This window comes from Thamnophis sirtalis, unplaced genomic scaffold, assembly GCF_051295495.1.
Source record: "Thamnophis sirtalis isolate CommonGarterSnake01/CBP01778 unplaced genomic scaffold, rThaSir2_p1.2 scaffold_3, whole genome shotgun sequence".
Taxonomy (NCBI): Eukaryota; Metazoa; Chordata; class Lepidosauria; order Squamata; family Natricidae; genus Thamnophis; species Thamnophis sirtalis.
Window position 1 is genome coordinate 17,275,861 of NW_028261383.1, and position 27,595 is coordinate 17,303,455.

A 27,595-nucleotide genomic window follows, 5' to 3' on the forward strand; every position below is an offset into this window, starting at 1 on the left:
AGGAAGAAAAGCATTCACTTCCCCTGTTCTGTCCCAAGCAATGAGGTCCGCTCGGGCAGCCAGTTAACTCCACGCTTAGAACGTTCTTTTTTGACCACGTTTATTATCAGGCATCCTTAATAGCAAAACTTACAGTTCAGTGTTAAAATTCTTCTGACTTTCCATGACCTGTCCCATCACTGTAGTGCAGTGTTTCTCAAACTTGGCAACTTGAAGATGTCTGGACTTCAACTCCCAGAATTCCCCAGCCAGCGAATGCTGGCTGGGGAATTCTGGGAGTTGAAGTCCGGATATCTTCAAGTTGCCAAGCTTGAGAAACACTGCTGTAGTGTAAAAAGACATTAATTTCTCTAACTCATGCTGCTGGCACAAAGCTGCTTTTCTGGTCGAACGAAAGGCGATTCAGTGAATGGTCAGTAATAAATCAATTTTCCCGGGCAGAGTACGCTGCTGCCCAATCAGGGAACCCAGATGTGGCCACATGTTATGGAACTACAATTCCCACAAGGCAGTTCTGCCTACATTTCCCACGTGGCAGTTACATTTCCCATGAGGTAGTTTCTTAAAGGAGGCAGCTCTTAATTCCTACATTAGCTATAGACTGTTGGGACAGCACAACCAGCATTGGTGAGACAGAGGGAGGAATGAAAGTGAATGTAAGAAATCTGTTATTAGTGTAAAATTTTGTTTTGAAAATTGGCTTTGGGGATTTTCTTTTCTACACCTTCGTGAACGTCTGAGTGTGATTTCTTTCTGCCTGCCAAAGACTCCAGGGATGATGTAGCCAAGATTAACTCCTGGACAGCATATTCAAGGTAATGCAAATCTCATGTTGCCTTTGGGAATTGTATCTCAGTAGAAAAGGTGGGTGGGAGGGATTGCAAGTTTATTTCTGTACTTTTTGACCATTTTTTTTTCCTGCTTGGAACTGTTGCCTGGGAAGGAAGAGGCACTGTGGCTTCCGATCTCTTCCTCTTCTTTCCCTCAAAATAAAACAAAACAAAACAAGTACTACAAGACAGAACCGTGACCAATAACTGGAATTAATCAGGGAGAGAACCAATCTAGAACTAAGGAAGATTTCCTGACTCAGAGGCTAATTAATCAATGGGATGATTGTCTTCGGAAGCTGGGGGGGTTTCTTATCTGGAGGTTTTTAAGAGGAAATTGGACAAGCATTTTTTTTTCAGAAGGGGGTTGGAGGAGAAGACTTCTAAGGTGATGACCATGTAGTAGAATGAGGAGACAATGAAGCCAAGCGATGCAATATAGGAAAAGTTTATTGAATGCGCAGGTTCAAACATGCCAAACAAGCATCAAAGTTTGAACCCCGAAGGGTTCTTAAAGCCATACATTTATAGTGCAGATTACGTCATCATCTATAGAGGTAGTATCTAAGCATATAAGGTAATGAGAGGAACCAAAACTGTCTATGCCAGATGGCCAACAGTTACTATTCCTAAAATATACATGGTCAGCACCTTATAGATCATGCGTGACAAAAACAGGACACATCTTGTAAGATAACAGGAAACTCCCTGTCTGGGTCTACTTGTTCCCAGATGTGTAAAAATATTTACTGCCACTTCAGCAACTGTCAGCAATTGTTTTCTGCTTAATGGTGCAAAACCTCAACTTTGATCAGAGTATTTGATATTAAACATGGACTATAGAACTGTTAGCCATAATTAGGTCTTTTAGCCCACCTTAGTCCCCCCTTTGTGACTCATCTGACACTTCCAGAAGAGTCACATACTCAGGTTCATTTGATGGTTCTCCCACAGGCTGCATTTTTTCATATTCCCATAAAGCCATTACCTGTGCTGTTGCTTTTCGCTCTGCTATTAAGGATAAACTATTAGAAATAGTACGCACAAAAATGGGTAAAACACAAGGGATTAATACACATCCTGCAGCAATCAAGCCTATCAAGGCAACTATAGCTTGTAAGCCAGGTAATTTGGGAAACCAGGAACCAAAGACATCTTTAATATTGAATCCACGCCACACCTGGTCAGGATTATTAGTTAATTGACGCATTTCCGTAGTTAATTGTTTAACAACAGTTCCCCACAGCACTTTCCAGATCCTTATCTCCACCGTCCGCAACAGCAGCAACCATTGCCTGGGGCACAGGAATGCCTACAGCCCCCTGCGGTGGCAGAGGTGCCTATGCATAGGGAGGGGGAGGCCTGAAAAGTTCCTCCTCGTCTTGGGTAAAAATCTTTTTCTTGTCCGAAGACTCCTTTATCCCTGGAGCCGCTACATTTTTGACACGTCTCGACGCTAACCTCAACTTCCCCTTTTCCTTCGGTCTAGCCACACACAGGCGAACCATTTCAGCTTGACACTGTAATAATTCATCGGCTTGCCCTGCTACAGCATCTCCCCACTGATCTATATATGGAAACTGATTGGGATAGCGTTCTTCGTTAGCAGCAATTAACGAAGTCAAATCACCTATAATTTGGTTTTGAAAAGTTCCTCCCGTTGGCCATCCCACCCCCATATGTGGCCACTGGTTCTGACACAAGTAAATAAGTCTATCCTTGGTCAGTTTTGGATAAGGGACTCTATAGTCAGTATGGTTAAAATATGAATCAAATCCTTTTACCATGCAATCCAGCGGAGTGCTGGGTATGCTGCTTCCTCCACCCATCCTAACACACTACCAGCGACCTGAGGCCCCAGAAGCCGGAACTCAATGGCCACCTGCAGGAACTGCGCTGGTTTAACCACCCACACAACCTATACGGACTTCATTAGGAACGCCGTCCCGAGTCCAGGGAGGTGATCAGGCCCCCTCTTCTATCTTCAAACGAGATAGGTACAATACAATTATCAAGATACTCGCCTGAGACGTCTTCTCCCCAAGGATCCTGGCCAGGAAACACCACAGCTCCTTTCCTAAGTTTGCAGGGTTCTTGGACTCACAATGTGTGTCCCCCTTGGTGTAGTCGGGCTGCTGTTGCCGCCTCCCGGGGTAAAAGAAGACCCGTGGCGCCTGGAAGTCAAGGAGCAGCAGCCCCACACCCCAACGGGGCAAAGTGGCCCTCAGCAAAATATTGCCTTAGCTTCTCTGTCCCATCTGAAGGGTGCCAGAAAATGTAGTAGAATGAGGAGACAATGAAGCCAAGCGATGCAATATAGGAAAAGTTTATTGAATGCGCAGGTTCAAACATGCCAAACAAGCATCAAAGTTTGAACCCCGAAGGGTTCTTAAAGCCATACATTTATAGTGCAGATTACGGCATCATCTATAGAGGTAGTATCTAAGCATATAAGGTAATGAGAGGAACCAAAACTGTCTATGCCAGATGGCCAACAGTTACTATTCCTAAAATATACATGGTCAGCACCTTATAGATCATGCGTGACAAAAACAGGACACATCTTGTAAGATAACAGGAAATTCCCTGTCTGGGTCTACTTGTTCCCAGATGTGTAAAAATATTTACTGCCACTTCAGCAACTGTCAGCAATTGTTTTCTGCTTAATGGTGCAAAACCTCAACTTTGATCAGAGTATTTGATATTAAACATGGACTATAGAACTGTTAGCCATAATCAGGTCTTAACCTTAACCAAATATGCCTTTTTCAGGCTCGTGCCTCGGTGTGCATATTTCCCAATGAGACAAACCGAGACAGGAAGATCATTTTATAGCAGTAGCAATAGCAATAGCAGTTAGACTTATATACCGCTTCATAGGGCTTTCACCCTCTCTAAGCGGTTTACAGAGTCAGCATATTGCCCCCAACAATCTGGGTCCTCATTTTACCCACCTCGGAAGGATGGAAGGCTGAGTCAACCCTGAGATGGTGAGATTTGAACAGCCGAACTGCAGTCAGCTGAAGTAGCCTGCAGTGCTGCATTTAACCACTGCACCACCTCGGCTCTCTCTTATTACAATTCATCAGACTATTCAGACAAAAGGGATTCCTCTCATTCAAAGAGGAGATCCTGATCTTTAGCTTACACCCCCTTCCATAGTTAACATAACAAAGAAGTCTGAATGAGTAAAGTGGATTGGACTGTTGCAGAAAATGACAGGCGTTAGACTTCTCAGGATACAGGAAAAGTTTATTTGGCAGCCAGGTTCAGAAAGCTAGCCCATGGCTTAGCATTGCAAGTTCTGAACAACCTTAATTATCGAAGCACGTGTTCTTATACATTCTCAAAAGCATTGCAACCTGGAAATACTTAACACATTTCTTAGTGGTTACCTTGAGGAGAAATCCTTATAAGGAGATGGGATCTTACTTCTCCTTTTGTTTATGGGGTACGTGTCATTAACGAACTTTAATTGAACCTTGGACCTTTGACATCTTGTGGTTAGGCACTGGCTTCCTGTTTCTTTTGCAAGTTGCAACTCTGTCTATGTGGCTTTTAATATAGAAGTAAAGGGGGCTCTCAGAGGCTGTCCAGTCTGACCCAGTAGGTTTCACACTTAATGTCCAAATCTCACTTTACGTCTGCTTTAGGACAGGATAATAGCATGAGTGTTTATTAAAATGACTTCTGGGGGTGGAATACATTGTAAGGAGAACGGTTGTTTAGGGTTCACAAGAGATAAGTCAGGCCCCAATTTGTACTAACAAATTTTCTTATCAGGAACTAGTCTCCAGCTTATTTATCAGGTTAGGAATGTTAAAAGCTAATGAATCTTGAACCTCACTTTAAAAGAAAGAATATAAATCAGATTAAAATACAAACTAACTATGAGGGGCAACCCTTTGAGGGGCAAATAACAAAAACCATGTTATTTGCCCCTCAAAGGTCCCATCCAACTATGATATTCTGTTTTGTATGTGTGTAAAAAATGTCACCCCCTTTTTTAAGAGGTCCGTGAAGGGGGCATGCATGCATAAGCGCACCAGCGTGGCTAACATCCCTGCCCTGCTGTCCCCATTTATTTGTACCCATTTCCTGTGTTCTTATTCATGTTTATTTTTCCCCTGGTTATTTTGTACATCAGTGACAAACTAAATAAATAAAACTAATAAAATAAATAGATTTTCCTTTGCTTTTTAGTTTGGATTTATCCCAAATGATGCACTTGAAGGCATTCTGATCAAAGGAGCAACCCTAGGAAATGTTATTTACAGCATGTGTTTTTGGAACTCCTTGCTACTGCAGAAGAGATGGTTAATTACTGTATGTTCTGTGTGCTCAATATATTTTCCTTTTCCTTGGAATCAAGGATGGGGAATGGAAACCTTTTATAGGTAACCAGTTTGGTCTCATGTGAGAGACAAATGACAGGGGCTTTGTAATTGGCTAACTAACAGAGTTACTTTGTATTTTACTTTGATTTATTTCCTCTCTTTGAAAAGGATGCTCAGGTTTATTAGTTTTTAACATTCCTAAACTGATAAAGAGCTGGAGACTAGCTCCAGATAAGAACAAGTGTGTTAGTACAAACGGAGGTTTGTATAAGGTGACCAGATTTTCAGATTGGTAAAGAGGGACACCATTGCTCGGTGGGAGGGGGGGGGGCGGCTTGATTAAAAACTTTATCCTTTCAGTCGGGCTTCAGGCCTGGTTACAGCACGGAAACTGCTTTGGTCGCGCTGATCGATGATCTCTGGCGGGCCAGGGATAGGGGTCACCCCTCTATCCTTGTGCTCCTTGACCTCTCAGCGGCCTTCGATACCATCGACCATGGTATCCTTCTGTGACGGTTGCGAGAGGTGGGAGTGGGAGGCACCGTCCTTCGGTGGTTCTCCTCCTACCTCTCGGACAGGTCGCAGTCGGTGTTGGTCGGAGGGCAGAGATCGACCCCAAGGCCACTCAATTATGGGGTGCCGCAGGGCTCAGTCCTGTCCCCCCTCCTATTTAACATCTACATGAAGCCACTGGGTGAGATCATATGCCGGCATGGGATTAAGTACCACCAACATGCAGACGATACGCAGTTGTATCTGTCTGCCCTGTGCCAACTCAGCGAAGCAGTAGAAGTGATGTGCCAGTGCCTGGAGGCTGTTAGGGTCTGGATGGGAGCAAACAAGTTGGCACTCAATCCAGACAAGACCGAGTGGCTTCTGATGTTCCCTCCCAAAGATTGGCCAATTATTCCATCTCTCAGGCTGGGGGTTGAAATTATATGCTCCTCAGAGAGGGTTCGCAATTTGAGAGTCCTCCTGGATCCCCAGCTGACTTTAGAACACCATTTGTCGGCTGTGACCAGGGGGACCTTTGCCCAGGTTCGCCTGGTGCACCAATTGCGACCCTACCTGGATCGGGAGGCACTTCAGACAGTCACTCACGCCCTTGTGACCTCAAGACTGGATTATTGTAACGCGCTCTACATGGGGCTGCCCTTGAAGAGTGCTCGAAGACTTCAATTAGTCCAGAATGCAGCCGCGCGAGCGATTGTGGGTGCACCCAGGTACATCCGCATCACACCTATCCCCCGCAAGCTGCATTGGCTACCCATTAGTCTCCGGATCTGCTTCAAGGTGTTGGTCGCTACCTATAAAGCCCTAAATGGCAACGGACCTGGGTACCTGAGAGACCGCCTCCTGCCAATTACCTCCCATAGACCGATTAGATCTCACAGGTTAGGTCTCCTCCGGATTCCATCCGCCAGCCAATGTCGGCTGGCGACTCCCCGGGGGAGAGCCTTCTCTGTTGCAGCTCCAGCCCTCTGGAATGACTTCCCCATGGAGATCCGGACTCTTACTACCCTCCCAGCCTTCCGCAAAGCCACCAAGTCCTGGCTGCTCCAGCAGGCCGGGGGGCTTGTGAAACATCCAGCCCCACGGAAACTGTGAATGTTGCGTTTTTTTAAAGTGTTGTCTTTGTCTAGTTATTTCCCCTTCCCTTGTCTATTGTGAGCCGCCCGGAGTCCTTCGGGAGTGGGCGGCATACAAGACAAATAAATACAAATACAATACAATTTATATTTTGTCAAAAGGTCACACAACGCGATTACATGACCCCACGACACTGAAAGCATCATAAATATGAATCTGTTGCCAAAATTTTGATCACATGACCATGAGGATGCTGCAATGGTCAATAAGTGTGAAAATGGTCGCTAAGTGTGAAAATGGTCATCAGTCACTTTTTTCAATGCCATTGTAACTTTGGTCACTAAATGAACTGTTTGAAAGCTAAAGCTAGCTTGCATTATAATGCCTTATGCTAGCTTACATTTTCAAGAGAGAGAAGCTAAACTTGTTAGAATTGAAATAGAAATGAGTAGAGTAGAGTAGAGTAGAGTAGAGTAGAGTAGAGTAGAGTAGAGTAGAGTAGAGTAGAGTAGAGTAGAGTAGAGTAGGTGTGGGGGAGAGTGGGATCATTGCTGCTTTCTGAGCTTGGTGCAGCAAGGATGCCACTATTCTACTATTTTATTTTTCTTTATGTACACTGAAGGCATATTCACCAAAGACAAATTTCTTGTGTGTCCAATCACACTTGGCTAATAAACTACTCTACTCTATCTACTCTACTCTACTCTACTCTACTCTACTCTACTCTACTCTACTCTACTCTACTACTCTACTCTACTCTACTCTACTCTACTCTACTCTACTCTACTCTACTCTACTCTACTCTACTCTACTCTACTCTACTCTACTCTACTCTACTGCCCCAGGGGAAAAAAAGTGGAAATTTAAAGGTACAAAAACCTCCACCAGTCTGGAAATGATGCTTCATGGTGTGTGTATATGTGTGTTTGTGTTAAGCAATTTCTAAGACCTGGTGGGAGAAGGCTAGTTAGCCTTTTCTTATTCATTAGCAAAGGACAATAGAATGTGTGGTTGTCTCCAGAAGCTGTGGGTGCTTCATTACTGGAGGTTTTTAAGAGGAAATTGGACAACCAGAAAATACTCTAAGGTCCTATCCACCTCCGAAATTCCGGCTTTCGTGTGTGTGTGTGTGTGTGTGTGTGTGTGTGTGTGTGTGTGTGTGTGTGTGTAAAATTTCAGTGATTTTCCTTTCTATTTTAGTTTGGATTTAACCTAAATAATGCATTTGAGGGCATTCTTGTCAAAGGAACAATCCTAGTGTTGAAAGAAATGTCCTTCTGGGTTCGGCTCCAAGTGGGGGAAAAGATACTGGAGACATGGAGGATGCTTGGATGGTTTTAATGGTGGACAGGACCACATGGCTTGAGTCCTGAACAGAAAAGGGGATCACATGCTTCAATGTTGGTGGAGAAGAAGAGAAGGGCCGGAGAACCTGAGTCCTTGGTTTTATGCCCCCTCTGGCCTTTGATCTTGAGCTTGTATTCTGATTGGTTGTCAGACTCCCATGGGGCCACGCAGGGGCAACTCTCTAGGCTGCGTTTTGAATCCAGGTTTGGTTGAGCTCTCAGATGCCATGTGGCGAGTTGGGTAAAGGGCCAATATTATCATGCCTTAATCCCATCCCCCTGGAGCTGAAGGGGAGAACTCTTTATTATGTAAAGGGACTAGCTTGGCCTTCTTAATTGCCCATTGACAAAAGGTGGGAGGCAGGAAGCTGCAGGAAGTTTCTCTTTAAAACATTTCTCCTTTTCACATCCAGGGAAATATAATATTCTGCCTTTTCAATTTTTCCTAGGATATTTCATTTTTCTGGGAGAGGGCTGAGTGATAACTTTCCACACTAGGAAATTTTATTCACAGCATGTGTTTTTGGAACGCCTTGCTACTGCAAAGAGACGATTAATTACTGTATATACTCTGTGTGCTCAATTTGTTTTCCTTTTCCTTGGAGTCAAGGAGCGGGAGGGAAACCTTTTATAGGGAACCAAATTGGTCTCGTGTTTACGGCCACAGCATATAAAGCTGGAGAACCTAGGCAGCTGTTTCCAATATGATTTCCCTAGCATAAGTTACATCAGGGGGGTAGCCCCAAATTTAATTTTTTGAGGAGGAAAATGTCAGGGCAATTTTCCTCCTGTTGAAGCTTTGAAGGTTGTTTTAGTTCCCTGAAAGCAAAAGTTTAGTATGAGGGAAGGGGGAGGCAATATTTTGTCTTCCCAGCTATCCTTCCCAGCTACAATTTATTGATCATCCCAAAGTACCTGGCCTTCCTGTGTCACATAGACCTCATACACAATCTCCCAAAACAGAGACATGACATTCACTACTCATTTACCTCCCCACAGGGGGTATTGGTAAGGTAGTCTGATAGACCTAATTATGGCCAAAGTTATATAGTCAATATTCAATATCAAATATTCTGATCAAAGTCGAGGTTTTGCATCATTAGCAGAAAACAGTTGCTGAAGGGTCAGTAAGTATTTTTATGCATCTGGGAACAAGCAAACCCAGACAGTGAGTTTCCTGTTATTCTGCAAGATGTTTCTTGTTTTGCTTCTCTAAGCCTCCCTATATGTCACACATGATCTATAATGTGCTGACCTTGGATATATTTTTGGAATAGTAACCGTTAGCCATCTGGCATAGACATTTTTGGTTCCTCTTATTACCTTATATGCTTAGATCCTGCCTCTACAGATGTTTACGTAATTTGCACTATAAATGTATGTCTTTAAGAACCTTTCGGGGTTCAAACGTTTGTGCTTGTTTGGCATGTTTGAACCTGCGCGTTCAATAAACTTTTCCTATATTGCATCGCTTGGCTTGATTGTCTCTTAATTCTACTACATTTTCTGGCACCCTTAGATGGGACAGAGAAGCTAAGGCAATATTTTGCTGAGGACCACTTTGCCCCTTTGGGGTTGTGGGGCTGCTGCTCCTGAAATACCTTCCAGGCACCACGGGAATTTTTTTATCCCGGGAGGCAGTAGCAGCAGCCCGACTACACCACGGGAAACACATTGTGAGTCCAAGAACCCTGCAATAATAGGAAAAGTGCTGTTGTTTCCTGGCCAGGATCCTTGGGAAGAAGACGTCTCAGGCGAGTATCCTGATAAATGTGTTGTACCAATCTCATTTGAAGATAGAAGGAGGAACCTGATCACTTCCTCGGACTCGGGACGGCTGTCCTAACGAAGTCCAGTTAGGTTGTGTGGGTGGTTAAGTCTTCGCGGTTCCGTTTAGTGGCTGTTGGAACGTCCAGCGCTAACGGCCGGAGACAGTGTGATAGGATGGGTGGAGGAGGTAGCATCCCCAGCACTCCGCTGGATTGCATGGTAAAAGGATTTGATTCCTATTTTAATCATACTGAATATAGAGTCCCTTATCCCAAATTGACCAAGGATAGACTTATTTATTTGTGTCAAAAACAGTGGCCACATATGGGGGTAGAATGGCCGGTGGGAGGAACTTTTAAAAACCAAATTATAGATGATTTAACTTCGTTAATTGCTGCAAACGAGGAACGCTATCCCAATCAGTTTCCATATATAGATCAATGGGGAGATGCTGTAGCCGTAGCGGAGCAAGCCGATGAACTATTGCAGTGTCAAGCTGAAATGGTTCGCCTGTGTGTGGCTAGACCGAAGGAAAAAGGAAAGTTGAGACTAGGGTCGAGACGTGTTAAGGATGTAAAGGTTTCGGAGATAAAAGTGTCTCCGGACAAGAAAAAGATTTTTGTCCAGGACGAAGAGGAACTTTTAAGGCCTCCCCCTCCCTATGCGTCTGCACCTCCGCCACAGCAGGGGGCCGCTGGTATTCCTGTGCCCCAGGCAATGGCTGCTGCTATTGCAGACGGTGGAGATGGGGACGTGGAGGGCGATGTAGGGGCAGGAGACTCCCAGGCAGCAGGAGGGACAGTAAGGAAGAAGGAACCTGCAAAAGGGAGAAAGGAGCCCAAAGATAAGGAAGAGAAAGATTTTAGTGATGGGGAAGAAAGGATTGCGATTGGTGGTTCAGGGGCTGCGGGACTTAGAAGGGAAGGGGCAGTTACTAGGCAATTGGAGGCAGCAAGGGCAAAGGCCGAGAGAGGGGAAAATACATTGCTAGAAGATAAGGAAGGAGTTTTTCCATTACGAGTAACAGAGCAACAGGTGGGCCCAGGGTGAGCTTGATTATCGCCCTTGTTTTCAATATATTCCCTTCTCGACTACGGATTTATTGAATTGGCGGCAGCATTTTGGTCCGTTGTCCATTAAGCCCACGGAAATGACGGATCTTTTTCAAACTATTATGCATAGTCATAATCCCAATTGGCGGGATATACAGCAGTTGTTGACTACCTTACTAACAGCAGAAGAGAGAGAGAAATGTAAGGCAGGAATGCGGGAAGTTTTTAGAGAACGATATCATACAGATATAGATCGGGCTCAGAAGATTTTGGAAGAGGCACCGGAACAGGATCCTGGATGGGATCCTAAGGTGCCGGGTGAGATGGCAAAGATACAAACTTATCAAACTTTGATAGTGGCTGTTGAATACTAGCGCGGGAAGTAAGATCTCCCTTTCTGATTGGCTCGCGGGCGGAGCCGGTTTAATCCCTTCCCCGATTGGCCGAGTTACTCGACGCCCCATTGGCTCATTGTTCAAACCCGGGGGTATAAATGTTTGGCGCGAACCACGCCACGTTGAATCATAGTTTACTCTGCTTGAATAAAGGTTGCTGTTTTACTACCTTCTTGTCGCGTCCTCCTCCTTCGCTCCAAGATGCAAAACTGGCGACGAAGGTGGGATAAGATTCCCGCGACCACAGAGAAGAACAAACCAGCTTGCCTCCGCGTTTGAACCACGCTCTTCAGGTCGGGAACGCCGGCAGCGAACAAAAATCTTCTCTGCTTCTTCCTTCCTTTTCCCTGGCTTTTGCATCAGAATGGCAACAGCGCTTCCTCCTTTCGCGCCGTTTGGGTCTGCAGGAGAATCCTGGGACGGCTTCATGGAGCGGTTCGAATGTTATTTAATCGCGTCAAAGAACAGGGCACAGACTGACGAGGAGAAGTGCAGCTTTTTTCTGTCTTGCTGCGAGCCTTCCATGTTTGCTTCTGCGAGAGCCCTGGCCGCTCCGAGGCCAGCCTACAAACTTGGGTGGGACGAGCTAATGTCCAGGTTGAGGGACCATTACGCTCCCTCACCTTCCTTGATTGCTCGTCGCTTCACTTTTCGCCGCCGAGTGCAGAAGCCCAGCGAATCCATCAGTCAGTTCCTCGAGGCATTGCGCACAGTGGCCGCCCAATGTGATTTTGCAGACCTGGAGGAGAATCTTGTGGAGCAGTTTGTATGTGGGGTCCGCGACGTGCAATTGCGCAGCCGTATGTTTCGGAACCACAAAATTACCTTGGTGCAAGCTGTGGAGACTGCGCGAGCAGCAGAGCTCTCTGAACAATCCACAGCCGATATGGAACGCCTCCAGCTGAAAACCTCTGCGCAAACCGCTGTGGGGCCTTCCAATCAGACGAACCTCGTAGACGACCTCTCCCCCGCGGAAGATGAGGAGGAGGAAACCGTCGGACAGATGAGGACGCAGCCGAAGCAGAGGCTACACCAGCAACCATCGATGCCCGTTCAGCCAGCCTCAAACATGCCTTGCCGTGGATGCGGCGGCCGCCACAGCCGCGCATCCTGCCCGTTTCGTTCCGCTGTCTGCCGCCGTTGCCGAGGAGAAGGACACCTCGCCAAGGTTTGCCGGGCTCTCTTGCCAGCCCCATCGTTTATGCAGCCCAGCAACCAGCGTCAGACATTGCAACGCCGCCAACAACCACGTTCAGCGAGGCGAGCTGAGGACTGCTATTCAACCCACCAGCTTCCCAGTGCTGAGTGCGTAGTCTACCAGGCTTCCCACGTCCCTGCCGGCGGTCGCAAAATTAGCACCGTCGTTCGTCTTGAAGGTCAGCCTTGCCGAATGGAGGTGGACTCCGGGTCTTCCCGTTCCCTTCTATCTTGGGCTTTGTTTTCCCGCCTTTGCCCCAGGGTTCCTCAGAGTAAATTGCGCCCTGCCGGGGTCTCCCTCTTAGATTACCAGGGAAATGGGATTCCCACGGCAGGAATATTCCACATTCGGGTGGAATACGGAGATTTTAAGGGGAAACTTCCAGTTTTAATTGTTAAGGATAATCTGCCCGCTCTTCTGGGGTTAGATTGGTTCCCCGTCTTGGGCCTCACTATAGAAGGGGTGCATAGGGTAGTTCCCCGTGCCGTAGATAGCGTTTTGGATGAGTTCGCAGATGTGTTCGATGGGAAATTAGGTTGTTATAAGGGCACCCCCATTTCCCTTTGCCTCGATCCCCAGGTCGCGCCTATTAGGCTGAAGGCACGTAGGGTTCCCTTTGCATTGAGAGCAAAGGTAGATGCTGAATTGGATAAGCTTATAGAGCAGGGGGTAATAGAGCCCGTAGATCATGCCCTTTGGGAAACCCCTATAGTCCTCCCGGTCAAACCCGACGGATCGGTGAGGATATGTGCCGACTATAAGTCGACCATCAACTTGGCCCTGCAGGCAAATCCATATCCTGTTCCTGTAGTGCAACATCTACTCCACTCTTTGGGGCAAGGCCGCATTTTCGCTAAGCTGGATATGGCACAGGCCTATCAGCAGCTTCCCGTAGACGATAATGCGGCTACAGCCCAGACTATTGTCACCCACCGCGGGGCTTTCCGTTGCCGCCGCCTCCAATTTGGCGTTTCGGTTGCCCCGGGGATTTTTCAGAGCCTCATGGAGCGGTTGCTCCATGGGATCCCAGGCGTCGTTCCTTATTTTGACGACGTCCTGGTTGCAGCCCCTAGTCACCCGGAACTCCTAAAAACACTGCGGGAGGTCCTTACACGTTTTAGGGAGGCCGGATTGAAGCTAAAGCGCAGCAAATGCGAAATTGCTGTTCCCCAAGTAGAGTTTTTGGGATTTCTCATTGATGCACAGGGCATCCACCCCACTCCCTCGAAAGTTGCGGCCATAAAAAACGCTCCTGCACCCACCTCTAGGGCGGAATTGCAGGCGTTCCTGGGGCTTTTAAACTTCTATGCCCCTTTTATTCCCCACAAGGCGTCGTTAGCTGAACCGTTACACCGACTGCTTGACCGGTCAGCGGCCTGGAAATGGGGTAGCCGTGAAGCGCAGGCGTTCGCGGCCATAAAGGATATTTTAACCTCGTCAGCAGTCCTAATTCAATATAGCGACAGGATGCCCCTAGTTTTAACGTGTGACGCCTCTCCCTACGGCATAGGGGCGGTTCTGAGCCACGTCCTCCCGAACGGCTCAGAGGCTCCTATAGCCTTTTACTCCCGGACGCTCTCGTCAACGGAGCGTAATTATAGCCAAATTGATAAAGAAGCCCTGGCTGCAGTATCCGGCATTAAGCGATTTCATGACTACCTTTATGGTAGGAATTTTACCCTTGTCACGGATCACAAGCCGCTCCTAGGCCTATTGGCAGGCGATAAGCCAACCCCCCCCATTTTGTCTCCCCGCATGACACGTTGGACTGAGTTTTTAGCGGCGTATTCATATACGCTGTTATATCGCCCGGGTAAGCAGCTAGGGCATGCAGACGCCCTGAGTCGTTGCCCTTTGCCACAGACGGACACAGCCCACGTGCCCTCTCTCTCCATTTTGTCTATTGCTGAATCCGATCTCCCCGTTTCAGCCGCGGATGTTGCAGCTTGCACAAAGGCCGACCCCGTTTTATCCCAAGTAGTTTCATGGGTGTTGAGGGGGTGGCCCGAAAAAAAGGTAGCGGAAGAATTCCGACCATTTAAGGCACGACAAGCCGAACTTGCCCTTCACGGGGGTTGCCTTGTTTGGGGGGATAGGGTAGTGATCCCCACGGCCCTACGGGCACGAATCCTGCCTGCGCTCCATAAAAACCATCCAGGTATAGCGCGAATGAAAGCTTTAGCCCGCAGCTATGTGTGGTGGCCCTTGTTAGATTCGGAAATCGCAGATTATGTAGGTCGATGTAGAATATGCCAAAATTCTAGGCCGAATCCCCCCACAGCCGCCCCTCGTGAGTGGGAAATCCCTAGAGGTCCATGGTCCCGTTTACACATTGATTTTGCCGGTCCTTTTCACGGCCGAAACTTTATGATAGTGGTGGATGCTTACTCTAAGTGGGTGGAGCTGGTAATCATGACCTCCACTACGGCAGAGAGTACCGTGAGGGCTCTTCGTAAGATGTTCGCCACACATGGGCTACCAGATGTGATAGTTTCAGACAACGGGCCCCAGTTTACCTCCACTATGTTCCAAGAATTTTTGGCAGAACAAGGGATTAGACACGCGGCTACAGCCCCGTACCATCCAGCTAGTAACGGTAGGGCGGAGCGCGCAGTTCGCTCAGCTAAAGAAGCCTTGGGCCGCATGGACCAGGGTGACTGGCAGGAGAGAGTGGCGGCCTATCTCTTGAGCCAGCACTCTACACCCTGTCCAACAACTAATAAAAGTCCTGCGGAGCTCTTGATGGGTAGGAGATTGCGAACCCCCCTAGATAGGCTCCATCCACTTTATGCAGGGGATTTACCGAGCAACTTGGGGGCCCTTCCGTCCCATACGTTTAAGTTAGGGGATCCCGTCTGGGCTCGTTCCTTTTCTGGGGATCCACGGTGGGTTCCCGCAACAATTACAGCCTTGACTGGCCCCTGTTCCTTCAGGGCCAGCCTGGCCGACGGAACGCAATGGAGGCGCCACCTGGACCAGTTAAGGCGACGCCTCCCTGCGGAAACAGACGGCCCGAGCCCCTCAGACATTCGCCCTCAGCGTGAGCTACCCTTGATGACTTTATCCCCAACGGACTGCCTTTCCTCGGGGAACGGGGGACAAGCCGATACGAACTTTTCGGACAGACGTGCCTCATTTGGCTATTCTTTCCCTCGAAGCCTTTATCGAGACTCTGAACCTATATCCCAACCAGATTGCACGGGTCCATCGTCGGACACTCCGGTTGTTACGGAGACACCATCTCAGACAATTGGAGCACCATCTCTCGGGGCTGCATCACAGGATCACCGCTCCGCCACAGACATACCTCTGCTGGCGACCCTCCCCCCGACGACAACTGCCGGGGAGCCACGAAGGTCGGGACGAGAGCGGCACCGTCCCACCTATCTACAAGACTATGTTTGCCCTTCGTGAGGGTACTTGACTAGGGGGGGAGGGGTGTTGAATACTAGCGCGGGAAGTAAGATCTCCCTTTCTGATTGGCTCGCGGGCGGAGCCGGTTTAATCCCTTCCCCGATTGGCCGAGTTACTCGACGCCCCATTGGCTCATTGTTCAAACCCGGGGGTATAAATGTTTGGCGCGAACCACGCCACGTTGAATCATAGTTTACTCTGCTTGAATAAAGGTTGCTGTTTTACTACCTTCTTGTCGCGTCCTCCTCCTTCGCTCCAAGATGCAAAAGTGGCAGCTCTCAAGAAGGCAGGAAAACCCCCTGTGAATCTGTCTAAACCTTCGTTGGTTATGCAGGAAGCTGATGAGAGTCCAGAGGCATTCCTTCAGAGGTTGATTGAGGCTTATGAGTTATACACTCAAATGGACCCAAGGGCTCCAGAGAATGTGAGGATGTTGAATGAGAGATTTATTGCACAAAGTGCATTGGATATTCGTAAGAAACTGCAGAGGTTAGAAGGAGCACTGGGAAAGAATACGACCGAATTGGTGGAGGTAGCTAGGAAAGTGTATGTTAATAGAGATAAGGTTGAGAAAAAGGAAAAAGATGATCATATGCACAAAAAGACGGAGCTGTTGGCATTGGCATTACAGGGAGGAAGGACAGGCCTGCCCAAGGTGGGTATTAGGAAAAATCCCGCTGGAGAGGGCAAGCTGTACTTCCTTAAGTATACTGTACAGTTGCAGCAGGGAAGACAACCCCTGATTTTGATGTTCGATGCATGTACTGCCACTAAGAGGGGCAATGGAGTGTCTTGTGGAGATCAGACTTGGATTGATACTTATAAAGCTAATCATAAGTACCTGTGTGAAACCACACTTAGTTGGGCCCATGGTAATCCTAACTATAGTATTTGGTCTTCTCCAGCTAATAATACTCAACCCCTACGTTTTAATATGACTTATTTGAGCTATTTAAATTCTTCTTCTATTGGTGATATGTGCAGAGCACCTGAAGCTATGTACTGGATTTGTGGAAAATTGGCTTATGAAACTCTGCCTAGAAATTGGTCTGGCTCTTGTATTTTAGGATGGATTAAACCCTCATTTTTTTTTATTACCCATGAGAGCCCGCCAAGTATTGGGGGTCCCGTTGTATGAGAAGGTTGGTCTCCAGACTAGAAGGAAACGGGAGTCAGAACTTGATACAGTCTTTTGCAATTTCCTTTGTAAGGATTTAGCAGCTTTTGAAGACAGTGATGTTTGGAGTTCAGAGAGAATTGTGTGTACATATGGCAGGGCTACGTGGGCGGAGGATGGATCCTATGGGTACCGCACGCCCATTTATATGCTAATTAGAATTATTCGCCTTCAAGCAGTATTAGATTTAGCTGGCCAACGTATTGATAAGGCCCTTAATGTCTTATCCGCTGCTACAGATAAGATAAGGACTGCAGTATATCAAAACCGCTTAGCTTTAGATTATTTGTTAGCTAAAGAAGGAGGTGTATGTGGTAAGTTTAATCTCTCTAATTGCTGCTTGCAGATTGATGAGACTGGAGCTGTTGTTAAACAGTTAACTGCAGAAATGCGTCAATTGACTAATAATCCTGACCAGGTGTGGCGTGGGTTCAACTTTAAGGATCTCTTTGGTTCCTGGTTTCCTAAATTGCCCGGCTTACAAGCTATTGTTGCTTTAATAGGTTTGATTGCTGCAGGATGTGTATTAATCCCTTGTGTTTTACCCATTTTTGTGCAAACTATTTCTAATAGTTTGTCGTTACTAGCCGAACGAAAAGCTACAGCACAGGTAATGGCTTTATGGGAATATGAGAGAATGCATCCCGTAGAGGAACCGCCTAATGAACCTGAGCATGTGACTCTTCTGGAATTATCAGATGAGTCACAAAGGGGGGAATAAGGTAGTCTGATAGACCTAATTATGGCCAAAGTTATATAGTCAATATTCAATATCAAATATTCTGATCAAAGTCGAGGTTTTGCATCATTAGCAGAAAACAGTTGCTGAAGTGTCAGTAAGTATTTTTATGCATCTGGGAACAAGCAAACCCAGACAGGGAGTTTCCTGTTATTCTGCAAGATGTTTCTTGTTTTGCTTCTCTAAGCCTCCCTATATGTCACACATGATCTATAATGTGCTGACCATGGATATATTTTTGGAATAGTAATCGTTAGCCATCTGGCATAGACATTTTTGGTTCCTCTTATTACCTTATATGCTTAGATAGCAATAGCAATAGCAATAGCAGTAGACTTATATACCGCTTCATAGGGCCTTCAGCCCTCTCTAAGCGGTTTACAGAGAGTCAGCATATTGCCCCCAACAATCTGGGTCCTCATTTTACCCACCTCGGAAGGATGGAAGGCTGAGTCAACCCTGAGCCGGTGGGATTTGAACCGCCAAACTGCTGATCTAGCAGTAGCCTGCAGTGCTGCATTTAACCACTGTGCCACCTTGGCTCTTACTGCCTCTACAGATGTTGACGTAATTTGCACTATAAATGTATGTCTTTAAGAACCTTTCGGGGTTCAAACGTTTGTGCTTGTTTGGCATGTTTGAACCTGCGCATTCAATAAACTTTTCCTATATTGCATCGCTTGGCTTCATTGTCTCTTAATTCTACTACAGTTAGGTGAAGCAAACAGAACAACTAATCTTAAAGGTAATCATTCCTTTTTCCCATTCCACATGGTAAAGAAACTTTAATACCCAAACAATCTGTCTAGTTATCAAATTCTCTTTTACTTTAGCTCTTAAAATCCTGAATGTGTCAAATTTAGAAATAGAATAATAGAGTTGGAAGGGACCTTGGAGGCCTTCTAGTCCAACCCCCTGTCTAGGCAGGAAACCCTATACCGTTTCAGACAAAGGGCTATCCAACATTTTCTTAAAGACTTCCAGTGTTGGGGCATTCACAACTTCTGGGGCAACTTCTGTTTCACTGATTAATTGTTCTAACTGTCAGGAAATTCCTCCTCAGTTCTAAGTTGCTTCTCTCCTTGATTAGTTTCCACCCATTGCTTCTTGTCCTGCCCTCAGGTGCCTTGGAAAATAGTTTGACTCCCCCTTCTTTGGGGCAGCCCGTGAGATATTGGAAGGCTGCTATCCTGTCTCTCCTGGTCCTTCTTTTCATTAAACTAGACATACCCAGTTCCTGCAACCGTTCTTCATATGTTTTAGTCTCCAGTCCCCTAATTCTCTTTGTTGGTCTTCACTGCACTTATTTATTTAAATTTATTAAGTTACATCTTTTCCCTTAGCAGGGAGGGTGAAAGCAGGGAGGAGAAAGTATAATTTGACAATCTTTGATCGAGCCTCCATGGACAAGTGCAGTTTCTTTCTTTCTTTCTTTCTTTCTTTCTTTCTTTCTTTCTTTCTTTCTTTCTTTCTTTCTTTCTTTCTGTCTGTCTGTCTTTCTTTCTTTCTTTCCTTCCTTCCAACTTTCTTTCTTTCTTTCTTTCTGTCTGTCTTTCTTTCTTTCTTTCCTTCCTTCCAACTTTCTTTCTTTCTTTCTTTCTTTCTTTCTGTCTGTCTGTCTGTCTTTCTTTCTTTCTTTCCTTCCTTCCAACTTTCTTTCTTTCTTTCTTTCTTTCTGTCTGTCTGTCTGTCTTTCTTTCTTTCTTTCTTTCTTTCTTTCTTTCTTTCCTTCCTTCCAACTTTCTTTCTTTCTTTCTTTCTGTCTGTCTGTCTGTCTGTCTTTCTTTCTTTCTTTCTTTCCTTCCTTCCAACTTTCTTTCTTTCTTTCTTTCTTTCTTTCTTTCTTTTTGTCTGTCTTTCTTTCTTTCTTTCTTTCTTTCTTTCTTTCCTTCCAACTTACTTTCTTTCTTTCTTTCTTTCTTTCTTTCTTTCTTTCTTTCTTTCTTTCTTTCTTTCTTTCTTTCTTTCTTTCTTTCTTTCTTTCTTTCTTCAGCCTTTAGCTGGGGAAGCAATCCAGAAAATGATGAATACATTCCCATGTAGCTTCCCAGGTAGTAGGATCGTATTCTGTGTATTATTATCAAGAAGGTGGAAAATATTAAATACTTTTGCAGCTGAAGTCATGGAGGGTTCCAGACTTGCCTTTGGCTATAGGTGGCTGTGGGGCAGGACGTAAAATGAATCAGGTTATAAAAGTGAGACAAGACAGAAAGAAGAAGTGAAACTTGCTTTTAAGGCATGTAAAAGAACAGGAAATGTTGAAAGCCAAACTGCAGGCTCAGCACATATGAGTCAACCTTATATCTAACCACAAAAGCTTGCTGGAAACTTAGGCAGGATATTTAGTAACAGGAACTGCTGCTTTTGAAAGGTATCTAAGAACTGTCTTTTCTATACGTTTTTGTCTGCTTTGGCTGTCTTGCTATGAACCTTTGCACAAATAGAATCTGCTTCTTTTGATTCCGAAGTCTGAATCCCTTAATTTTCTGCAACACTGGGATCTCAGAAGGAGCTGGCTCCCCCGGGAACTGATCACACCCGTGTATTGGAAGTTGGGTTGGGGTCGTGCCCCTGTGTGTTTTACTATACTTTGCCTTTCTTGGAAGAGGAATACTTTCTTATGCCTCCTCTTCATTGACAGTGTGTGGTAAGCTTTAATCTTTTTGATATTTTATGCATTTAATTGATATGTGTATTTTCTGAGATTGTGTATTTTTCCCCCCTGATGTTGATACTATCACTGCCTCTTTGTTGGTTTTTTTTTTTATAGACACCGTACGTATGTGTTTGCTTTGATATTGTGAAGTGTTTCTTGAATCCCTTTTGATCAGATCTTTCCCAAAGAAAGATCCAAAGTTGGGTGGATTGTTATTCCTCCTGCCTTTTTCCTTAGTGGTCATGTGTAGGTTTTTTTTTAAATTGTTACATTAATTATCCCGAGTGTGTTTCTTTTAATGACTCCTGTGATAAGATTTTTGAACATATGACTCTTAATTATTTCATGGATCCCCCAGGCGAGGGAGAGACCCAGAAACTTGGGGGAAATCTCCTGGCTGAATGGAGAGGCTGTGGCTTAGGGGTTTTGGGGTCCTTTTTTTCATTTCTTCTTGCCAAATAGCCCTTTTATTTTTTAGCCGCCTCTTTTGAGTTCTCTCTGCAGCCATTTCCATCCTCTGCTTTAAAACCCTCTTGGAAGACGTCCACGGATGTGCATGGGGGGGCCACACGCACCAAATTGAGCAGGGTGTCTGTGTGTGTGTGTGAGTCAAGGGACATGTTTCTCTTACCCCCTTACCCCCCCCCCCAAAAAAAAGTCTTAGTCACTTCAGGCCGAAGGGAGTCTTTTAAAATCCTCCCGATTGAAAAACGAAGGCCGAGGAGGGAGAATTTCGGCCTCTCCCCAAGTCCAAACTTCCTTTTCTTCTTTTTTACACAGCAGAATTTCATGGTCGGGGGTGAGCCCCCCCCCCCGCCCTCCCTTGATGGAATGGCTTCTGTTGAAAACGACGTGTGTATGTGGGTGGGTGTGTGGACGTCCCTGTCTCCTGTAACCATTTTCTTAATTGCCTTCTCCCCCCCCCCATCCTGTGTGTGTGTAAGAATAAAATCCGATGCAGAAAAGAGGAGGAGGTTCCAAAATAAATGCCGCTTTTAAAATAAAAATAAAAATTATTTCATTGACTGACAATCATGATTGACGCATAGATGTATAGACATATAGACTCATAGACGTGAGGGGCACAGGCAGGATGGCATAGGTGTCCAAATAATGGGAATTTCAGAAAACTCTTCTCAAGAGTTATTTCCAACAAAAGAGAGGTATATATTTTACGTGGCCCTTGAGAAGACAATGGAAACAAAAGAGAAACGATGAATGTTAATCCTAATAAAATCAGCATTGATCCCCACATGTATCAGAGTAGGAAGGTAAGCATCACATTTTTTTGCTAGACTATTGTCCTTTACTGTGGGTCCTCCAAAAATACACATATTATTTTTTTGTCCTAGAACATCCCCACTTTGTAGATTCATCCTGCAAAAGAGAAGTGTAAATCTAATTTTCATCACTCCTGAATTACATTGTTTTGGGTAGGCACCAGTGTTCAAGTCTGTCTTGAATCCATATTAATCGGCTTTTCTCCCGATTTAAGGTTATGCCACTGGAGCCTGCCTCTGTCAGAGTCCTTTTTGCCTTCTTCTCATTATCTATCATATTGTTTCCTTTATTTCCAATTGTTTATTTCTTTACACTATGCTCAATTTGTTGTGTTGGTTTATTTTTCTCTTCCTTATTGTTATTTAGTCTTCTTTATGATATTGCCTAACCTAATTGGAGGTAGCTTAACCTTGCTCTCTAATGTTGAGTTTTCCATTCCTTCTTTTGTCTGAATTGCTATTTTTCATCCTGGGTACTTTTTCCTTTTTCAGCACTATGATTTTTCTTTACCTGATCCCGTTTTTTCCTTTCTGTCTTTCCTTACAATAATCTCAAATTATTATTAGTGTTTTTTAGTTTGCTTTTATAAGTGTCTATACCCCAATTTAAGTACTTTCTGCCATGTCGCCCCTTTTTCCTGTAGATAAGGGTCAGCTTGTTTGCTCGAAAGGGCCATTGGTTTTATTTCCAGTGCCTGCTACCTTTCAATAATACCTTTCAGTTGCAGGAACTGAATATGTCTAGTTTAATGAAAAGAAGGACTAGGAGAGACGTGATAGCAGTCTTCCAATATCTCAGGGACTGCCCCAAAGAAGAGGGAGTCAAACTATTCTCCAAGGCACCTGAGGGTAGAACATGAAGCAATGGGTTGAAATTAATCAAGGAGAGAAGCAACTTAGAAATAAAGAGAAATTTCCTGACAGTTAGAAGAATTAATCGGTGGAACAGAAGTTGCCTCCAGAAGTTGTGAATGGCCTCATTTGCTGAACCTGCGGTTTGGCTTTCAACATTTCCTGTTTTTAACACGCCTTAAAAGCAAGTTTCACTTCTTCTTTCTGTCTTGTCTCACTTTTATATCCTGATTCATTTTATGTCCTGCCCCACAGCCACCTATAGCCAAAGGCAAGTCTGGAACCCTCCATGAGCTGCAAAAGTATTTAATATTTTCCACCTTCTTGATAATAATACACAGAATACGATCCTACTACCGGGAAGCTACATGGGAATGTATTCATCATTTTCTGGATTGCTTCCACAGCTAAAGGCTGAAGAAAGAAAGAAAGAAAGAAAGAAAGAAAGAAAGAAAGAAAGAAAGAAAGAAAGAAAGAAATAAGGTAGTCTGATAGACCTAATTATGGCCAAAGTTACATAGTCAATATTCGATAACACATACTCTGATCAAAGTCGAGGTTTTGCATCATTAGCAGAAAACAGTTGCTGAAGTGTCAATAAGTATTTTTATACATATGGGAACAAGCAGACCCAGACAAGGAGTTTCCTGTTATTCTGCAAGATGTTTCTTGTTTTGCTTCCCTAAGCCTCCCTATATGTCACGCATGATCTATAATGTGCTGACCATGGATATATTTTTGGAATAGTAATCGTTAGCCATCTGGCATAGACATTTTTGGTTCCTCTTATTACCTTATATGCTTAGATACCGCCTCTACAGATGTTCACGCAATTTGGACTATAAATGTATGTTTTTAAGAACCTTTCGGGGTTCAAACTTTTGTGCTTGTTTGGCATGTTTTAACCTGCGCATTCAATAAACTTTTCCTATATTGCATCGCTTGGCTTGATTGTCTCTTAATTCTACTACAGAAAGATCATTTGTCCTGTGTTAGATAGACTGTACTTGTCCATGGAGGCTCGATCAAAGATTGTCAAATTATACTTTCTCCTCCCTGCTTTCACCCTCCATGCTAAGGGAAAAGATTTAACTCAATAAATTTAAATAAATAAGTGCAGAGAAGAGCAACGAAGAGGATTAGGGGACTGGAGGCTAAAACATATGAAGAACGGTTGCAGGAACTGGGTATGTCCAGTTTAATGAAAAGAAGGACTAGGAGAGACATGATAGCAGTGTCCCAATATCTCAGGGGCTGCCACAAAGAAGAGGGAGTCAAGCTATTCTCCAGGGCACCTGAGGGCAGGACAAGAAGCAATGGGTGGAAACTAATCAAGGAGAGAAGCAACTTAGAACTGAGGAGAAATTTCCTGACAGTTAGAAGAATTAATCAATGGAACAACTTGCCTCCAGAAGTTGTGAATGCTCCAACACTGGAAGTCTTTAAGAAGATGTTGGATAGCCATTTGTCTGAAACAGTATAGGGTTTCCTGCCTAGGCAGGGGGTTGGACTAGAAGACCTCCAAGGTCCCTTCCAACTCTGCTATTGTATTGTATTGTATTGTATTTGTATTGCATTGCATTGCATTGCATTGCATTGCATTGCATTGCATTGCATTGCATTGCATTGCATTGCATTGCATTGCATTGCATTGCATTGCATTGCATTGCATTGTAATAAGGGTCAGTTCTCTTGCCAAGGTGGCACATCTTCCTCCTTAATTTTTCTTTGGGAAGGAATTGATGTTTTCCATACATAAGGACTGCTTGTGTTGGCAGGATTCAATTGCCTTTCATTTTCCTGAGACGGCTGGTTCCCTGGGCTGTCTTAGTGGAGGGAAACAAACAAACAGAAAAAAAAGAGGAGCAGGAGGAGGAGGAGAAGGAGGAGGAGAAGGAGGAGGAGGAGGAGGAGGAGGAGGAGGAGGAGAAGAAGAAGAAGAAGAAGAAGAAGAAGAAGAAGAAGAAGAAGAAGAAGAAGAAGAAGAAGAAGAAGAAGAAGAAGAGGAGGGGAAACCTAATGCGGAATATCTGCCCTTAGATTGGCAACGAATACTAATAGAAATACGCTGAGATCCAGTGTATCCAGTGAGATCCAGCCCTCCAGCTGTTAATGTGTGTTGCCTTTTTCTACTTGCTTTCTGTTGAATGTTCTTGCTTTGTGACGGAGGGCTCCTGGTCTAAAATGGTTATGTCTATGATTTGGTAAAGACAACCTAGCAAACGTTTGCGCCAAACTTTTGGAACTTTCAGTGTAAAATTTTTAGCCAGGGAAGACTTAACTGCTTTCTAGTTTAATTGCAAGCTGCGAGCTGGCAATCTTTGTCTTATTCCATTGTGATGAATAGACTTGGCTATGAATGTGACTCATTCATAGAGAAAGTCTTGTCTATGTGTCTGTCTGTGTATGGGAGGTATTTGGACAAAGTTTTTGCAAGAGAGAGACAGAGACAGAGAAAGAGAGAGAGAGAGAGAGAGAGAGAGAGAGAGAGAGAGAGAGAGAGAGAGAGAGAGAGAGAGAGAAATGTGCTGTGTAAAATACGATTAAGGGAATCTGGGTTTGAAAAAAAAGGAGGGGGGAACATGCATAAAAGAAATGATGCAGTCTTTTTACCCATTAGGATTATAGAATTCATTATGCATTATGTAATTTTTAAGCTTGTTCAGTATTGGGGGAGAAACAATTTAGCAATGTAATCCTTAATTTGACTTCTTTCCTGATTTCTTTCCTTCCCCCAATTATAACTTTACCTTGGCTTTCACTTCATAACAATTGAGTAGTCATCTTTGTTTCTCTCTTGTCAGTAACTCGCTGCATTTTACCATGAATTTGTTTCACACACCTTCCATAGAACGTTTCTCATTTCTTTTCCTTGCAAAACACTTGCTATTGTCTTTCTACTGAATCTATTAAACGTATTACCTCTTTGGTTTGGGGATTTGGGCAGAATTGATTAAAATAATGTTAAACCAAGTAATATTAAAACCAATGTTTTAAACCAAGTAATTGTTTTAAACCAAGTAATATTAAAACCAATGTTAAACCAAGTTGTAGTGGAAACAAGAGACAACGAAGCCAAGCGACGCAATATAGGAAAAGTTTATTGAATGCGCAGGTTCAAACATGCCAAACAAGCATAAGAAGTTTGAACCCCGAAAGGTTCTTAAAGACATACATTTATAGTGCAAATTACGTCAACATCTGTAGAGGCAGTATCTAAGCATATAAGGCAATAAGAGGAACCAAAAAATGTCTATGCCAGATGGTCGACAGTTACTATTCCAAGAATATACATGGTCAGCGCCTTATAGATCATGTGTGACATATAGAAAAGCAAAACAGGACATATCTTGCAAGATAACAGGAAACTCCCTGTCTGGGTCAGCTTGTTCCCAGATGCATAAAAATACTTACTGACACTTCAGCAACTGTCAGCAATTGCCTTCTGCCAATGGTGCAAAACCTAACTTTGATCAGAGTATTTGATATTAAACGTGAACCATAGAACTGTTAGCCATAATTAGGTCTATTAGCCTACCTTAAAGTAATATTAGTGTCCTAATAAAAGAGAATTTGATAACTAGATGAGGTAAATGAGAAATGAATGTCAGGTCTCTGTTTTGGGAGTTTGTGTATGAGGTCTACGTGACAGAGGAAGGCCAGGTACTTTGGGGTGATCGATAAGTTGGCTAAGAGTATAAAAGACTGTAAACAACAGCCCTTCAGGGTTCAAATTTTGCTTGACCAATCGCTACTGAACCTTTGCGCAAATAAACCTCTCCCTCTGACAAAGAGCTGGTCTTGTCTTATTTTCTGCTACACTCTCTTCCAGATACTATTATGCTTCTGTTACATGAATTTTAATCAGAGGATAGTAGAATGTGCTATATGTTAGATGTGGGATCTGGATGAAAAATTAAATCAAGGATCTATAGCAATAGCAATAGCAGTTAGACTTATATACCGCTTCATAGGGCTTTCAGCCCTCTCTAAGCGGTTTACAGAGTCAGCATATTGCCCCCAACAACAATCCGGGTCCTCATTTCACCCACCTCGGAAGGATGGAAGGCTGAGTTAACCTTGAGCCGGTGAGATTTGAACCGTTGAACTGCAGATAACAGTCAGCTGAAGTGGCCTGCAGTACTGCACTCCTAACCACTGCGCCACCTCGGCTCTCCAATAAAGAATGCTGTGTTAAAGATCTGTTGGATGCACTGCCCCTGCCCTCTCAAATTCCTGTCTGGCAGTGCTTCTCCTTCTGTCTCTGAACATGGTGCAACTCTGACTACTGTTGATTCCTTAGGGATGTGGCATCACCTGGATGGCTGCCCCATTTGTCCACGCTCCCTTTTGCCCCATCTTGTTCGTCTCCAACATGGGCCTGCCCATGTGGGCCATGAGGGAGTGTCTTCTGCTATCAACAACAAAAAAAAATGGTTTGCTCCTGGAGCTCATGTTCTGGCTAAATATTTTTGCTCTGCTTGTATTGTCTGCTTCTCCTTAGTCTGTGGTGAACCTGGTTACATGCAAGCCTAACCTGCCCTTGTCACAGCCTTAAAGACCTGACATTCAAAGGTTGCTGCTGTGCTTCCCCCCCATCACCACCTCAAAAGACTCTACTGTTGCAGAAATGAGAAATCAGACCAGCTCTTTGTCAAAGGGAAAGGTTTATTACGCAAGGTTCAGCAGCGATAGGTAAAGCAAAATCTGAACCCCGAAGGGCAGTTGTTTACGGTCTTTTATACTCTTTAGCCAACATATCGATCAATCCAAAGTACACTGCCTTCCTATGTCACATACACCTCTTTCCTGCGTCACATAGGCCTCGTACACAGTCTCCCCTGCTGTGATAGGACATTCATTCAACTTACTCAACCCCCCCCCCAAAGGGAGTATTTGTACCAATATCCTGGTTCCTTTGTTTTAGCTTGGTGAGGCAGACAGAGCAATTACTCCTTG

The 27,595-nt window shown here is 44.6% G+C and overlaps 1 pseudogene across 1 annotated transcript in view; it reads left to right on the forward strand.

Annotated features, from left to right (window-relative positions):
- Positions 1-634: 634 nt before the first annotated feature.
- The window catches only part of LOC148047312 (uncharacterized), a 42,410-nt pseudogene continuing 15,449 nt past the window's right edge, over positions 635-27,595 (forward strand). The window contains exon 1 of the transcript XR_015696119.1: positions 635-815. The product of XR_015696119.1 is annotated as an uncharacterized LOC148047312 (transcript). The remainder of the gene's footprint in view (positions 816-27,595) is intronic.